The sequence below is a fragment of the Ornithorhynchus anatinus genome, chromosome 7, assembly GCF_004115215.2.
Source record: "Ornithorhynchus anatinus isolate Pmale09 chromosome 7, mOrnAna1.pri.v4, whole genome shotgun sequence".
NCBI lineage: Eukaryota > Metazoa > Chordata > Mammalia > Monotremata > Ornithorhynchidae > Ornithorhynchus > Ornithorhynchus anatinus.
In genome coordinates this window covers 45,405,917-45,424,316 of record NC_041734.1, presented here as the reverse complement: position 1 = coordinate 45,424,316, position 18,400 = coordinate 45,405,917, and the positions used below count along the sequence as shown (strand labels likewise).

Sequence of the window (18,400 nt, the reverse complement as noted above, 5' to 3'; positions counted from 1 at the left end):
TGACTACTAAGCATTGGAGTAGATACAAGATTATAAAGGTCAGACACTCCCTGACCCATATCCCTTTCCCACATGGGACTCCCAGTCTTAGAAGCAGGGGGAACAAGTATATAATCAATCAATCAATGTCATTCATACTTATTGAGCACTTACTGTGTGTAGAAAACTGTACTAAATGTTTGGGAGTACAATGTGTTATATTCCACAATATATAACAATATTGAATTGAATTCATATTGAATTGAATATAACAATAAATATACACATTCCCTGCCTACACAAGCTTAGTCTAGAGAGGGAGATAGACATTGATATAAATAAATTACAGATATGAACATAAGTGCAATGGAGCTGGGAGGGTCGATGAATAAAGGGAGAAAATCAAAGTAATGCTTAAGGGAATAGAAGAAAAGGAAAAGAGGACTTAGTCAGGGAAGGTCTCTTGAAGGAGATGTGCCTTCAATAAGACTCTTAAGGAGGCTCAGTGGAAAGAGCCCGGGCTGGGGAGTCCGAGGTCATGGGTTCGAATCCCTGCTCTGTGTGACTGTGGGCAAGCCACTTCACTTATCTGTGCCTCAGTTCCCTCATCTGTCAAATGGGGATTAAGACTGTGAGCTCCTCATGGGACAACCTGATGACCCTGTATCTACCCCAGTGCTTAGAACAGTGGTCTGCACATGGTAAGCACTTAATACCAACATTATTATTAATTGTCTGTTGGCTATGAAGAGGGAGGGTGTTCCAGGCCAGAGGCAGGATGTGGGTGAGAGGTTGGTGGTGAGATAGATGAGATCATGGTACAATGAGTAGATTGGCATTAGAGGAAAAAGGTTTGCCGACTGGGTTATAGTAGGCGTAGTGAAGTGCGGAAGGAGGGGGCAAGGTGATTGAATGCTTTAAAGTCAATGGAAAGGAGTTTCTGTTTGATGCAGAGGTGAATGTGCAACTAATGGTGGTTTTTGAGGAGTGGGGAAATGTGGCCTGAATGAAGAAGCAGCATGGTATAGTGGAGAGAGCGCAGGTCTATGAGTCAGAAGGTCATGGGTTCTAATCCCTGCTCCACCACTTGTCTGCTGTGGGAACTTGTGCAAGTCCTTTCACTTCTCTGTGCCTCATCTACCTCATCTGTAAAATGGGGATTGAAACTGTGAGCCCCATATGGGACTGGTACTGTTTCTAACCTGATTTGCTTGTACCCACCACAACGTTTAATACAGTGCCTGGCACATGGTAAGTACTGAACAAATACCACAGTTATTATTACTATGATTTTTGTAGAAAAATGATCTGGGCACCAGAGTGAAGTATGGACTGGAATGAGGAGAGACAGGGGGCAGGGAAGTCAGCAAGGAGGCTGATTCAATAATTAAGGTGGGGTAGAATAAGTAATTGGATTAACGTGGTAGCAGTTTGGTTGGAGAGGAAAGGACAACTTTTTAGCTATGTTGTGGAGGTTGAACTGGTAGATTTAGTGATTGAATGAATATATGGATAGAATGAGAGAAAGGAATCAAGGATAATGACAAGGTTATAGGCTTGTGAAACAGAAAAGATTGTGATGCTGTTTCCAGTGATGGGAAAGTCAGAGAAAGGGCAGGGTTTGGGGTGGGAAGATAAGAAGTTCTGTTTTTGGTATGCTAAGTCTCAGGTGACAGGAGCTCATCCAAGTAGATATGTCTTGAAGGCAGGAGGAAATGCGAGACTACAGAAAGGGAGAGAGAAAAGAGGTGGAGATGTAGATATGGGAATCATACCCAAAGAGGTGGTAGTTGAAGCTTTGAGAGTGAATGAGTTATCCAAGGGAGTGGATGTACATGGAGAATAGAAAGGGACCCAGACCTGAAATTTGAAGGACTCCCACAGAGTTAGGGTGTGGGAGGTAGAGGAGGAGTCTGCAAAACAAACTGAGAATGAGTGGTCATAGAGATAAGAAGAGAACTTTGGCAGTGTCAGTGAACTCAAGGTTGGATGTTTCCATGAGAAGGGGGTGGTCCACAGTGTTGAAGGCAGCTGAGAGGTCGAGGAGGATTAGGATGGAGTAGGTGCCATTGGAATTGGCAAGGAGATCATTTGTGACGACTGAGAGGGTGGTTTCTGTGGATTGAAGGGGACAGAAGCCAGATTGGAGAGACTGAAAGAGAGAATTAGAGAAGAGGATTTTGAGACAGCCAGTGTAAACGACTCACTCAAGAAATTTGTAGAGGAATGATAGGGGGAAGATGGGGCGATAACCGGAGGAAACCTGTGGGGACAAGGGAGGGTTTTTTTTAGGATAGGGGAGACATGGGCCAGTTTGAAAGCAGTGGCAAAGAAGGCTTTGGGGAGCAATCAGTTGAAGATTTGTTAGAGAGGGAAGAAAAGAGGGGGAAAGTGTTTCGAGAAGATGCAAAGGGATGGGACTGGATGTAGGTGGAGGGTGTGGATGTTGGGAACAGGAGGCAATCTCCCCTTGAGACTACTGGGAAAGATAGGAGAGTTGAAGAAGTGTCAGGAGGAGGGAGGGATTGAGAAGCGGCAGGGGAGATTTTACGAAGATCATGCCTGATAGTTTTGATTTTCTCAATAAAGTAGGTGGCCTGGTCATTAGGGGCAAGGGATGGGGGAGGTGGAGTGACAAGGGGTTTGAAGAGGGAGTTATTTGGAACCTCTGGTGAGGGCAATGGGCATGGTATCAATAAGGCTGGAGAAATAATTTTTCTGTGCAGAAAAGAGGGCAGACTTAAAGCACATAAAGGGTAAACTTGAAATGGCATGATATCTAGATTTCCACCAGCAGCTCTCTGCGGCTCATACATAAGAGCAAAGGAAGCAGACTGTGGAAGAGTTCCAGGTCTGTGTGTTAATGATATGAGATTGGTGCTCACTATGGGCAGGTAATATGTCCTTTATTGTTGTATTGTACTTTCTCAAGCACTAAGTACAGTGCTCTGAACACAGTAAGTGCTCAATAAATACAACTGAATGATTGAATAAGGGATTGATTGAGTTGGATTCAGGAGGGAGAGTGGTGTTGAGAGTGTGAAACACATTTTTCAGATGATGGAATTTAGGCACAGAGAAGTTTATTGACTTGCCCAAGGTCACACAGCATAAAGGGAGTTAACTTAGTTTTCCGTGGGCCAGCCCATCCTGCTCCACCATCACAACCACTACCCTTACACAAATCCTCATCACCTCACTAGAGCAATACATTCTTGAGCCTTCCTTCCCACCAGATTGTTGAGTAAAACTACTGGGAAACCCTGCCTCATCACCAATTTGACAAGTCAGGGCCCTAACTCCAGATGTGCCCCAGGTCAATGGAGCCATGGGGCATTTAGCCTTCAGCAGCTCACCACCCCTATAGGTTGTGGAGAGCTTTAGTTGTAACTAGACTCCAGATGCCCTGGGCAGCAGTACTCTTTGGTCCCTCCCTACCAGCACCTTTTACCATCGGACTTGTTGGACCCTGAACATTTTCTTTCCCAGCTCTGCCACTAGTCTGCTGTGTGACCTTAGGCAAGTCCCTTCACTTCTCTGTGCCCCAGTTACCTCATCTGTAAAATGGAGATTAAGACTTTGAGTGCTATGTGGGACAGGGACTGCATCCAACCTGGTTTGTTTGCATCCACCCCAGTGCTTAGTACAGGCCCTGGCACATAATAAGCACTTAACAAATGCCATGATTATTATTATAATGTTGCTTTTAGTCATTACATTATTTTCTCTGGGTCTGGCACGGGCTTGGGAGTCAGAGGTCATGGGTTCTAAACCTGGTTCTGCCACTTGTCAGTTGTGTGACTTTGAGCAAGTCTCTTAACTTCTCTGTGCCTCAGTTACCTCATCTGTAAAATGGGGATTAAGACTGTGAACCCCACGTGGGACAACCTGATGACCTTTAATCTACCCCGGCATTTAGAACAGTGTTTGGCACACATTAAGCACTTAACAAATACTATTATTATTATTATTTCATTAGCCCCCGGTGTCTAATCCTCATCTGTGCATTTTTTCCCCAGCGCTTAGTACAGTGCCCTGCTGAAAACTAGGAGTCAACTTGTAATAATGATTATCATGATATTTGCTAAGTGCTTACTCTGTGCACCAGAACAGATACAAGATAGTCAGGTCAGACAATCCCTTTCCCACATCATCCCTTTCCCACATCCCTGCCCCACAAAGGTCTCCCAGTCTAAGGAGAAGGGAGAATATTTTTTAGATGACAGATCTTAGGCACAGAAAAGTTTATAGTGACTTGCCCAAGGTCATCCAGCAGGCAAGTAATGGAGCCAGGATTAGAACCCAGGTTCCCTGATTCCCAGTCCTGTGTTTTCCCTGCAAGACCACGGTGCTGGGGAGAGATTGGCAAGGTATACTGCTAGTAAGAAAGAAGGGGCTCTCTTTGAGCAAAGGTTTCAGAAGGAATTAGAGCCGAGGAGGCAAAAGCGAAATGGCACCTGGTCCTGCAAACATTAAGCATGACCACGCAACAAGGAATAGCTTTTATATGCACACCAAGTGTCTCGTCTTGTCCTTTTCAGCCACACATGTATTTAAGATGAATTTCAGTATTGGCGGTTTCTTCTTCAAAGGACAATTACATGTATCTAAGATAATATGATTGAATATAATATAAAATCATGTTCTTGCCAAAACATTTCTTTAGATAGTTCTTTAGATAGGCCTGAGGAAAATTAGTAACTCAAAACTAATTTTCTCTCAGTGAGCCCCCAGAACCAAAACCCTCAGACTCAGCCTTCCTGATTCCATTTGGAGTGGTCAGTTATACCCAGAACTCCCAAGGACATTCAATTCCTGAGCCAAACTTGGCATCCAGTGCTGCTAAGTGCACTCAGGCTTCCCATCTGCCCAGCTTGCAGACAGCATCCCTTAGGTAAAAACCATAAAGGCAAGCTCCCAATCCTTTGGCATCAGCCTAACCTCTCTTTAAAGCTTACAATCAGTATGCTACTCTGGACCAATCTTTCCCAGATGGATTTTGATTTGCCTTGGGTTCTTCTTTCTGATCTGTTTCCATGGTGAATATTTTGTATTTCCTTATCTCCCTTGTTCTCTGTGACGGAGGGAGCCTAGATCATTCCGGGGTTGAAGGATGGGCTAGTGACCTGCAGTACTGCCTCTTAAATAGGCTTGGAAGACCTGGATTCTTTCCAAACCACCCCACTCGAGCTCCCTGTCAAATCTGGGTTTCAGTAGGGACACGACGACCTGACGATACAGAAACAGAAAGGGAGATGTGTGTGGTGGGAAGGTAATTGTGGGTTTTCTGGCTCCTGATGATGGTCAATCCCTCATAAACACGGCTCACTCCTACCAGGAACATATATATTTTACCCCCAGTAGACCTTGAATGACTCTAAAGGCATAACAGCCTGACAAGAAACCCTTCCCCTTAAAATAGCAAGATGCTTGGGGTGCCTGGTTACTGGAGAATGATCCGATTCAAACCTCCATTACTTGGCAAGGGACATTTATCTTGCAGCTAGCTGTGAAGGCTAAGGCTCAGAAGAACCCACCCTCTTCCCTCCCTACCCCTCCAGCCCAGGAAAAAGTCTTGGTCAAATCTTCTGCCCCTTGGCAATGTGGATTCTGCCTGGAGGAAGAAGGTAGGGGGCTGAAGAGAGAGGGAGGCAAAAGGAGTAATTGTTCCCTCACTTCCAGTTCAATGAGGAGAAAATCAAAATCCCCATTTCAGTCTGTCAGGACTACCTCTTCTTCCTCACCAGCCCTTGTGACCCTGGAGAGCCTCCAGAGCATATTTCATCTGGCACCAGAAGTGGGAGGTCACCATGACCCAAGACTTCCTGCATTCCTAGGTTTGGCAGACAGTGAGTCGAGAACCAGCCTTGGCAGTAGAGGACTAACACATTTTATATGGGCTCGAGATAGGCGGCAGCTCTACCAGCAGACAGAACCACCAGTTTCCACTTCTGACCACTCATTCGACTGGCTAAAATCTGCTCCTTTTCCCTGACTCAAGCGTATGAGCCTAATCCAGCTAGTAAGAGCCGTCTGCATGTACCTACCACAAGGAAGCCGCTGTGCTCGAGGAAAAGCAGAGTTTCTCTCCCCTGACCAGCCCCTCAATCGATCAATCATTCAATCAACTATATCTATCCAGTGCTTATTATGTGCAGAACCTTGGAGTAAGCACTTGGGAGAGAACAATACAATAGAGTTGGTGGACACATTGATGCACAAACAGAAAGCTCATCAAGAATTTTATCACTGTTCTCCCTACTCTGGCAATGTGGCAGCTGTTCAGAATTTTACTCTCCCATGAACTTGGTACAATGCGCTGCGCACAGTAAGCACCTAATAAATGCCATTTTTAATGATGATGATGATGATGAAAGCAAAGTAGAACACAATTTTCTACAGAAGAATGATGAATCATGGGCCCCTTGGAGTAATCTGATGAGATGTTCCACCTCTCACATCAGAGTCAACCAAGTTAACTGGACCCATTTCCCTGCCATCTGAAATGGTCACATAGACCAGCTTCAGTTGTTCAGTAAAGTAACATTCTCAGGACACACTGTAGGAGGAGGGCAGGGACATGGCAACAGCAGGGCAGCCAGGCTGAAAACTTAAAAGCATCCATACCAGAGTCAGAATTGGTGCTGGAGTTAACAGGGACCTGGGAGGGGAAGGGAGCAGCCCTGGAGCAAATGGTAACAGGTCAGCGAAACATTCTAGATTCAGAGCTTCCAAAATACATCTGCATTATGTCACTAAATTAGGCTGTACACATGCCCAGTGGTGATGTCATACAGAATGCTGTGTGCATGTGCAGATTGATTTGATAAGTGTCTTGAGGCCAAAAGTGGGCAGCCAATTTTTTCCTGCCTTGAACAGCCAAATATGTGAAGTCAGCTCTGATTTTTATCATTCATTCATTCAATTGTATTTATTGGGCACTTACTGTCTGCAGAACACCATATTAAGCACTTGGGAAAGTGCAGTACAGTAATAAAGAGAGATGATGCCTACCCACAACAATTTAACTTAGGATAATGGCAGTGGGGATGGCAGGGATCCCAGAAGCATAAGTAGGTGCGTAAGAAGAAGCAGTACTCCCTCCTTTAACCCACCCCTGTCACTCTCAACCACCAATGCTATTGTTTCCCCTAGCATGTACACCATGAGGGCCAGCTGTTCCCATAGAATATTTTCCCATAACACATTCAGAAACCCCAGGCTAGAGAACAGATTAAGCAGGTGGTGGGGCAGCAATTTTTTTATGGTATTTGTTAATCATTCAATCAGTAGCATTTATTGAATACTTAGTTTGTGCAGAGCACATAGAAAAGATCCAGTGCATTGTGCCTATATCTTTCTGTCTCTATTTATCCTAGACCTTTTTTTCCTTTGCTGACTTTCTTTATCTCATGGTCTACTGCTCTCTCTGGTTCCTGCCTTTGTGTGTTCATCACTTTGCCCTGACCTCTGGCTGTGCACCTTTGCCCCTAAAGCTCTGGGAAATATGAGTTTTGATTTAAATCTATGCATCTCTGGGGCTTAAAAGGGAGCATTTTGGTAAACATATATATCTATATACATATTGATGTGCATATATACATATATAGATATAGGCATATATTAGTTCTTTTTGAAGTGGCATCATTGATCATCAGATTCTATCCTTGTTTGTGAGTGTGGCTATGACTGATACTCCCTAGCATCTCTGCTTGTAAGTACATTTGGTCTAGCCCAAACGAAAACAATATTTGCCAAAGCTCTGAAGAAAAGTAGTCGCTCTCCCAGTGTCTGGCCACCTCACTAGCTACCACTGCAGTCACCTGCCAACGGTCCAGGAATAAGCCATTCTGTATTAGACTAGGCTTTACATTTTCTATTCTTTCCTCCCACCTCGCCTGTGCCCCCTTTCAGTTCAACATACAGCAGCTGCTTAGTCGTACTGCTGTCATCCATTCTCTTCACAAGTCTTTCCCAGCAAAGCTTTGAACCCAGCTGCAGTGCTGATGAACTGTCTGTGTTTCAAGATCTCGTTGACAATATTGTCTCACCAGTTGCAGTTGAGTTGGGTTCATGGGTAAGGCTGTCGAAACTTTTCAAGAAGCAGCACCACAGTGGCCCTATAGATCTTTACTTCCATATGCAACTTGTGGCCTTGTTGTCATCGCACTCTGCCATGCAGGCTGTCAAAAGCCATGCTGGCCTTTTTGAGTCTGCTTTTTGAGTCTGCTTTGAGTCTTGCTGGGATTTATGACAGTCCTGGAAGTAAATCAGAATGGGCTGTACCTCAGCTCCAGTTTAGGACAAGTCCCAGTTCAGGGTCTCCAGTTAGAGAGGAAAGAAAGGAGGGTGTAAGCAGTAATGGGGGATGAAGAGGCAACAGAGTGATAGCAGTGGGGAGCAAACAGGAGCAATGGACTGTTGGTTAATCAAACAATCACTCAATCAATGGCATTAATTGAACGCTTATTGTGTGCAGAAAACTGTTTGAAACGCTTAGGTCTGTTGCACAAGAATATTTCTAGCCTCATCTGTGTCAGTAATGGCATCTTCAGAAAGCAAGGACAACTACATATATGAACTAGAAGACCATGTTGGTTCTCTGCCCCAGTGCATACAAATTACAGGGTTTGGAACATAAGTGTGTACCTTTAACAGGTTAAAGCTTACCCTAGAGTAATGAATTTCATGTAGTGTAACTTTTACTGGCAGCATAACCAGGAAAAAAGAACTTTTGAGGTTATTTTTTTTTGAAAGAGCTACTGGGAAAAGCTGAATGAGTGGGCCCACTGAGGTGATGGGAAAAATGACAGGGCTACTTATTGCTTCTTTATGGAAGACAATCCCTGTGCTCTGCCAACCATCACTGAAGTTGGATTTCTCCTCCTGGCAAAGGGAGAAAGACACTTTCATTCATCCAGGCTGTGCAGTGGCACGTTCTTACGAAGTGATTGGCATAAATTCTCCAGTCACTTATTTCTGGGTTGTCAAGTCATCCTTATGTCATTGCAATTGATTCTGACTTCTCACCAGAGGAATCTTTCGCATGACTTGACTTCCAATGTAACTCTACCTCCACCAATTGTAGTTGAGAATCAGTGTGGCCTAGTGGAAAGAGACTGGCCCTGGGAGTCATGGTACCTGGGTTCTAATTCTGGCTCTGCCATTGCCTGCGATGTGATCTTGAGCAAGTCCCTTAACTTCTCTGTGTCTCAATTCCCTCACCTGTAAATTGGGGGTTAAATGCCCATTTTCCCTCCCCCTTGGATTGTGAGCCCCTTGTGGGGCAGGAACCCTGTCCAACCTGGTTATCTTTTATCAACTCTGGTGTTTAATTCAGTGCTAAGTGCATAATAAGAATTCAACAAATACTAGGAGGGGGAGGGCAAGGCAGTTCAGGGATGCAAGAGGGCAGGGATTTTCAATTACTATTTTTCCATAGGTCTGAACCACTGGAATGTCTTTTTGTGGATGATGAAGGCTTTTCTCTCCCAAACGCCAACACAGGGAAGACTGAGAAGAGTGGGGCAGCAGTGGATGATGTCCCCGAACTACCAAGGAGCTGATAAGTCTCAGCCCAGTTTCAGGGGCTGGGCAAGGCTACAGAATGCCTCTCACATGACCACCTCTCATACTGGAACTTGTTGGCAGGTTCACTGGAATTCTACTTCCTATTCCTAGAAGTCTCTCTCCAGGATCTTGCAGAGGCAGGAGCACCTAGATAGAACAACCTTTCTGACAGAACTGGGGCCCGGAGCTTTTTCTTGTTGGAATTAGGACCAGCAAAACAGAGACCTGTCAGCCACTCTGCTGTTCTAGCCACAGGCAAGGCACTTGCTGGCAATTTTGCTTTTGATGAAATAAAACTACTTGTTTCTAAGTAAGGACAAATAGAAAGTCTCCCCCACCCCTACTGCCGCACTAGGACAACAAATAGCTCTTAAGAAATATCTTTGAAGATCTGTAAGTTGATCTGAAACATCAGGATTTACTTTCCTTCCAAAAATCCAGGGAAAACATGTTTGGCAGATTGGATTTAGAGTTATATGGATCCCAGGCTTCTGGGAAAGGAGCCTGAGCTTTTCAGTGAACTCCAACCACAGATGGTTTCACCTGTCCTTCCATTATATTTTCATATCTTAAAATCAAAGGAAAAATCCTGTAGAGGAGAGGTCACATTCAACAGCAAATTCAAAGTCTATTAGGTTCCAAAATTTAAGTGGCTCTCTCTTTGGAGTCTAAATAAACATTGTCAATGAAATCACTGTAAGCCTTCAAAATAGCAGGGCACATGATTCAGCTCACAGACACAATCCATACTACACAGAACGAGATGTCTCTCCAATAAATTTATAAAAAGCTGCCTCTTTAGAGGCCAAAATTAATATTCCTCCTACTCTTCTCAGTTGTATTCTGTTAGGTCATTGCAGTCAGCACTCTCTCAGAATGTCTAAGGCCAGTCAATTAATCTTCTGGTTCGCAGAGATCTAACAGAATTTAAGTGAGGTCAGAAAATAAAATAAAAAAAACAACAAAAGGCAGTTTGAGTCCCAGTAGCCTAATATATTTAGAAGTTTTACCTACACACAGAAACAGATGCACACTCTACAATCTAATCTATTCCTTCTTATTAATAAAAAATAATAAATAGTGGTATTTGCTAAAGAACTACTAGGTACAAGCCCTATACCAAGTGCTGTGGTAGAGACATGATAATCAGATTGGTCACAGTCCTTATCCCACATAGGGCTCACAGTCTTAAGAAGAAGGAAGGAGAATGGTTATTTCATCCCCATTTTTCAGATGAGGAAACCGAGGCAAAGAAAAGCTAAGTGACTTGCCCAAGGTCACACAGCAGAAAACTGAGGAGCTGGAATTGGAACCCAGGTCCTCTGACTCCAGACCAGTGCTCTTTCCACTAGGCTATGCTACTTTTTCTAATATCATACCAAGTTTTGATTTGAGCCATCTTCCTTTTGGCAAAAGACGTTTGGCACTATGGACCTGGACCGCTTGATTCAGTAAAACACCTAATCACTTGCTTGTCTTCATTCTTGCCCCAAAGGGATCTTGCAGCAATCTCCTTGATTTAATCAACAATTTATGTTCTTAATTTCCTTTTCAATTGGATACGAAGCCCAAGGGGAATGAAAATGCATTAAAGAACTTAACTCTGTCATTCCCCATCAAGTACTGAGTATCTAGTTGATCAGAGTAACTTTTAGAATTTAGTAACTTATGACTGATTCACACCACAGGCATAGAGGCTGTAACTTCAAAATACTTGTTCCAATAGCCTTTCTAAATTTATCCCATTTTCAAGAAAAGTAGAGTGATGAATCAGGAGCAATTTTAGAAACTCATTATAAGTGAAAACAATCTCTAAAGGAATTAATTTTGAGGAGAAACCCAATGAGGCTGACAGTCACTCCAGGTAGAGTTAATTGATCAAGAGGTCCCAGCCTACTTTTGTCATAAGCCTACATTTACCTTGCTCACAGACTCACTACATTAAATTTGAGTCTCAGCGTATTCTGCCCCATCTAGTAGAACTTAAAGTATAATCCTCCAGTCTCCAATTCTCAACAAATGAGCCCAAGAGATTGCCTGGTGGGCAGAAGACCAGAATTTTGATGGTGAAAATGAGGAAAGATAATGATTATTTAGCATTTATAAAGTAATAGCTATATAGCAGATTCAGTGCAGATCATGGCAAAGTTCTCTATTAGGCAATTTTTAAAACCTGTGTGGAGTGGCATTATCCAGTTGACTGCCCAAGCGATTTATGGAGACAGGACTCCAGTGCCAAGGAGATTCCACTGTTTTAAACAGAAAATGGGGAACATATTGTAGATGATTTTTTTTCTCCCTGAAAATGGAGCTTTCAGCCCTTCCTCAAAGCAGTTTTAATATTATGACTAATTGCCCCTTTAGATATGCTAGACAAGGAAGTTGAAAATTAAAATAAGAAGGCCAGTACATCCTTTGGGAGACTGTCAAACAGTGTGGTGACAGTGAGGTATCAGATTCCAAACCAAATGGAAGGTCAATAGACCTGTGCTGCTGTCTAACCTTGTCTTAAGCTGTGAGAAAACCAACTTCCCGGAAACCAGACATCCAAATCAAGAAGCAGCATGGCCGAGTGGAAGGAGTACAGGCCTGTGAGTCAGAGGACCTAGGTTCTAATCCTGGCTCAGCCAATTACCTGCTGTGTGACCATCACTGTGCCTCAGTTTTCTCAACTGTAAAATGTGGATTAAATACGCGTTCTCACTCCTACTAAAAACTGTAAGCCCCGTGTGGGAAAGAGAATGTGTCTAACCTGATTCACTTGTAACTACCCCAGTGCTTAGAACAGGGTTCGACCATCAATCAGTGGTATTTACTGAGCACTTACTGTGTGCAGAGCACTGTATTAAGCACTATGGGAGAGTACAATATAGCAGGGTTGGTAGACCTATTCCCAACCCACAGTGAGCTAGAGAACACATAGTAAAGAACTTACCGAACTCTAAACTATTCCGGCAGAGTCACTTTCAGGCTATCCTCAACCTCAAATGTCAAGACAGGATCACAGCAAGGAATAATATTAATGATCACGATTTGTTTCAACACTAATGTTTAGAACAGTGCTTGGCACATATTAAGTGCTTAACCAATACCATAATAAGCACTTTTCTAAGCACTGGGGTAGATACAAGTGACTTGCCTAAGGCCATACAGCAGACAAATCCTGGCTCCATCACTTGTCTGCAGTATGGCCTTGGGCAAATCACTTTACTTCTCTTTACCTCAGTTACCTCATCTGTAAAATGGAGATTGAGACTGTAAGGCCCACGTGGGGCAGGGACTGTGTCTAACCCAATTTGCTTGTATCTTTCCCAGCACTTAGTAAAGTACCTGTGGGACATAGTAAGCTCTTAGCAAATACCACAATGATTATTATTATTATTATTATTATTAAGTTGCTCTTTGTCACTGTCTCACATGTGGGGCTAAGTGGGGCTCACAGGAAGAAGCTAAATCTTTTGTCCATTCTTATCTTCGTGAGCTTCCAATGGAGTTTGGCTTTAATTTCAGCTTTTCTGATTGCATCTTTTCAGTTTCATTTTGCTTCTTTTGTCACAGCTGTTCGGATGCTGTGTCCCTCCTCACTCTCCTGCAATCAGAGTGGAGGTCAGTCGAACCCACACATTCAAAATCTTCTCCAGGCCCCTCGCCAGCTGTAGCCAGGATTACTGCTCCTACCTCTGAGGACAGAGTCCTAGCACTGAAACTCTGCTCATCTCAACGCCACTGTGCAGAATGGATCACGTGAGGAGAATGGGCAGTAGTAAGGCACCCACATACCCTCTGAATGGCAAGCTGAAATTGGGAGAGCTAAAGCAAGGACGGGGAGAGAGTAAAACAAAGTCTCAGACAATCCTGCACCCCAGCCGAAAACGGAACCAGTTGACAAAGATAGACCAGCAAGGTGTATTATGATCAAGAAAGGAGTGACTTTCTTCAAGCAGAAGCTTCATAAAGATCATGAGACGAGTAGGAAAAAGCGAAAACAGTGGCAGGCACGACAAACACCAAACATTTCAATTCGTAAAAGGTAAAAAAGATGTGGGACTAGCAGCACTTCAAGAAAATAATCTGTGCAGTAACCCATAGCCTAGACTGGAATGGGGAAAAGTTGAATGCTGGGAGACCAGCCAAGAGGCTGATACAATAATCTAGCCATGATATGACTAGAGTTGGTACCAGGGTGATGATTGTTTGTGTAGAGAGGAATAGGTGGCTCTAGAAGATATTGTGTAGGAAGAACTGACAGGATTTGACTGTCGCCTGAATGTGAGAATTGCGGAAGTCCTTATCTTCCCACCCAAACCCTGTCCTCCCCCAACTTTCCCATCACTGTAGGCAGCACCACCATGCTTCCTGTCTTACAAGCTTGTAACCTTGGCATTATACTCTACACATCTCTCTCATTCAACCCACATATTCAATCTGTCACTAAATCCTATGGTTTCAACCCTTCATAACTCTACTAAAATCCACCCTTTCCCCTCCATCCAAAGTGCTACCAAGTTAATCAATGCATGTATCCTATCCTACCTTGATTACTGTATCAGCCTCCTTGTTGATTTTCCTGCCTCCTGTCACCTCACTCAGGTCCAAACTTCACTCTGCTTCCCAGATCATTTTTCTACAAAAGGTTCAGTCCATATTTCCCCACTCTTCAAGAACCCCCAGAGGTTGCCCATCCACCTCCGCATCAAACAAAACTCCTTACCCTCAGCTTTAAAGCACTCGATCACCTTGCCTGCTCCTACATTACCACACTGCTTTCCTACTACAGTGCAGCCTGCACACTTTGCTCCTCTAGTGCCATCCTGCTCACTGTGCCTCTATCTCATCTATCTCACCACTGACCTCTCTCGCACATGGTCTGCCTCTGGCCTGGAACACCCTCCCTCTTCATATCCAAATGGCAAACACTCTCCTCTGCCTTATTGAAGGCACATCTTCTCCAAGAAGCCTTTCCTGACTAATCTCTGATTTCCTCTTCTCCCTCTCCTTTCTGTGTTACCCTTGTACTTGTATTTGCACCCTTTATTCATCCCGCTCTCAGTCTCACAGCACTTATGTATATATCTATAGGTTATTTCATTTATATTAATGTTTGTCTCCCCTTCTAGACTGTAAACTCATTGTAGACAGGGAATGTGACTACAAACTATGTTACATGGCACTCTCCCAAGTACTTAGTAAATGTTCAATAAATACTACTGCTTGATTGAGGCTGCAGGCTTCTGGGGCAGGGAAGATGGTTGCATTCTCTATGAGATTGGAATGTTGAAAGAAGAGTGGGATTGAAGGAAAACGGAATTGTTCTGTTTTAGATACATCTAATTTGAGGTGCTGGCAAAACATCCAACTAGAGATAGCCTGGAGGAGACGGGGTATTGCAGGTCAATAATTCCATCAATCAATGGTATTTATTGAACGCTTAATATGGGGCAGAACACTGTATTGTGTGCTAGGGGGAGTGCAATACAACAGAAGTTATAGAAATAATTTGGGGAGTTTCCCACATAGATATGGTGGCTAAAGCCATGGGATTATAAGAGCTCCTTGAGAGAATGAGTTTAGACTGAAAGGAGAAGGGAATCCAGAACAGAGCCATGTGGGACATTCACAGTGAGAGGAGAAAGGGCAGAAATGATTATTTAGTGAATTAATTTTCAGTTTCCTTTTAAATAATAAGCTAATGGTAGCTGTGCTGTGGAGAATCTGTTTATCCATTTAAGACATTTGCAGTGCTGGGAAGGACTGAAAGGAAGAAACATTTGTCATGCAGAAGTTTAGGTATGAATCATAAGAATAAAATTTAAAATATTTGTAATGGTTTTCATCTAAACCCAATTATAAGCAAATAAAAAAATAAAACCTGAGAGTTATGTTGAAAATGGAAAAAATCCAAATCCAACTGTTGAATCACCGTTCAATACTCTCACTTTGAAAAGTGCACTTTAGCTAGTGACAACTTTGGAAAAATAAATAATGATAGCATTCATTAAGAACTTACTATTTGCCAAGGACTGTGCTAAGCACTGGGAATGATACAAGATAATCAGATCAGACACAATCCCTTATTCTACACTGGGCTCACTGTAAGAATGGGAAAAAGTATTTTATCCCCATTTTACGGATGAGCTAACTGAATCTATGTGCCCTAGGTCACATAGCAGGCAAATGGATCTGGGACTCCTGGCTTGCAAGTCCTGACCTCTTTCTACAAGGCCAAACTTTGAATTTATGATCATTTGAAAACACTTTTCTCTAACATAAAAAAATGAATATATCTGGAAAGCTGATGCAAGGATCTTTTCTCCTCATTGCCCCAGGTGCTGCCACCTGAATTTACATTTACATTATGTTGTATTTAATAATGATGATGATGATAATAATAGTAATAATAATTGTTAAGTGCTTACTATGTGTCAAGCTCTGCATTAAGTGCTGGGGTAGATATGAAATACTCTGATCTTACGTAGGCCTCACAGTCTAAGGAGGGCCAACAGGTATTGAATCCCCATTTTACAGGTAAAGGAACTGAAGCACAGAGAAGTTAAGTGAGATGCCCAAGGTCACCCAGGAGGTAAGTGGCAGAGCTTGGATTGGAACCCAAACCTGTTCTCTTTCAGGCCACGCTGCTCCACAGACATGGTCAGGGGCAGTTATTACACCTCCATCTTTTACTAAGAAACTTCCCATCACTTACATTGTAAATCACTTTCTGCATAGTGTCTGGAATGCACTACATGCTGGAAAGAGTGAGAAGCATTTAAATCTCAGATCTCTGCCATAGCATGGATTTAGTTGGGGCAGGAGATTGGGTGTTGCAGAAGAGATAGCTTACAAGTAGTTATAGGGCTCCTTTATTGGTCTAATTTAATTAGTTGCCATGGACTAGGCAACACCGTTTCTGGTCCTGATTCCTTCCCCGAAGGGCCCAGGACTCTGCAATAATAATTGTAGTATTTGTTAAACCCTTACTGTGTGCCAGACACTATACTAAGCACTGTGGTAGATACAAGGTAATTGGACACACTCCCTGTCCCACATAGGGCTCACAGTCTTAATTCCCATTTTCCAGAGGAGGGAACTGAGGCACAGAGATGTGAAGTGACCTGCCCAAGGTCACACAGCAGACAAGTGTCAGAGAATTAGAACCCAGGGCCTTCTGACTCCCAGGTTGTGCTCTACCCACTAAGCTATGCTGCTTCTCTGTAACAGATACAGGGGCTGAGTTCTGATAAGCCCAGCATCCCAGTATAAAATGATAGCACTGCTGAACCCCAGTGACATGGAAATGTGCCTTACTAAAGCATCTAGGGAATCAGATAATGGAATTTGTGACTCATCCAGTTAATAATAATGTTGGCAGTATTTGTTCATTATTTACCATGTTCCAAGCACTGCACTAAGCACCAGGGTAGAGATACAAGGCAATCAGGTCAGACACAGTCCCTGTCCCACTTTGGGCTTGCAGTCTAAAGGGAGGGAGAACCCATTTTACAGATGAAAAAAACTGATGCACAGAGAAGTGAAATAACTTGACCAAGATCACTGAGCAGATAAATGGAAGAGCGGGATTAGAACTCAGGTCCTCTGATTACCCAGCTGATACTTTTCCATTAGGCTGCACTACTTCCCCTAGCTTCCTATGAGCTGAATTGCACAATCCCCATTGTTGTTGGAAGGTGTAGAGGAAGGAAGCCCAGTGGTCCCTCACATTGAGTAGCTTACGGTCTAATGGGGGAAGACAGTAGAAACCAAATACGCAAACAGAAATAACAGATGCATAAAACACAAGTGACAGAAACAATATAAACATAAAAAGGATATGCAAGAATATGAACAACAGAAACATAAACATGTCTGTTACGGTGATATACACAAAAGCTAGAAAATCCTTGGGGAGATTTGATACTTACTTCATATCAAGGTCTATCAAGTTGAGGAGAAGTCAAATGTGATGCCTGTGGTAGATCCTGCTCTACTAGCCGTAACAGAAGTTGGACACTCCCACCATACATCTGGATTCTCGGGTAATCTCATCAGGGTGTTCTATGTTCTGCAACCATACTTCTGGTTAAATGGAAAAACAGGATCACCAAAGATGAGGTCCTGGGATATAATGCATCTACCAACAATGAAAACAGAAAATGAATTACTTTTATTTGACTAGCTTAAGTAGACTTCCTGCAAAAGTAATGATTTAAAATATACTGAACTACAAACTCAATTATTCTGTCACTGCTGAGTAGCAGCATCAGAGGAGACCCAGCATGGCTCAGTGGAAAGAGCACGGCCTTGGGAGTCAGAGGTCATGGGTTCGAATCCCCGATCTGCCGCTTGTCAGCTGTGTGACTGTGGGCAAGTCACCATTTCTGTTTCTGCAAGAAACAGAACACTATTTCTGTTCTCTGTACCTCAGTTACCTCATCTGTAAAATGGGGATTAAGACTGTGGGCCTCATGTGGGACAACCTGATTACCCTGTATCTACCCCAGTGCTTAGAACAGTGTTCTGCACATAGTAAGCATTTAACAAATACCAACATTATTATATCCTCCAGAAATTAGGAATGGGGTGGTTATGTGGGAGTGCACAGTGTCTGGCACATAGTAAGCGCTTAACAAATACCACCATCATCATCATCATCATCATCATTTGGGTGTCATTTATTCATTCATTCAATTCATTCAATCATATTTATTGAGCACTTACTGTGTGCAGAGCAATGTACTAAGCACTTGGAAAGTACAATTCCACAACAGAGACAATCCCTGCTCACAAGGGGCTCACAGTCTAGAAGCGGGGGGGAGACAGGCAATAAAACAAGTAAACAGGCATCAATAGCATC

General features: G+C 43.2%; 1 protein-coding gene across 2 annotated transcripts in view; it reads right to left on the bottom strand.

Annotated features, from left to right (window-relative positions):
* The window catches only part of TPRG1 (tumor protein p63 regulated 1), a 186,105-nt gene extending 168,434 nt beyond the window's left edge, over positions 1 to 17,671 (bottom strand). For both annotated transcript variants that reach the window (XM_029068393.2, XM_029068397.2), the window contains exon 1: positions 17,469 to 17,671. The gene's annotated coding sequence lies outside the window, so the exon portion shown is untranslated. The remainder of the gene's footprint in view (positions 1 to 17,468) is intronic.
* Between the last annotated feature and the right edge of the window lie 729 nt (positions 17,672 to 18,400).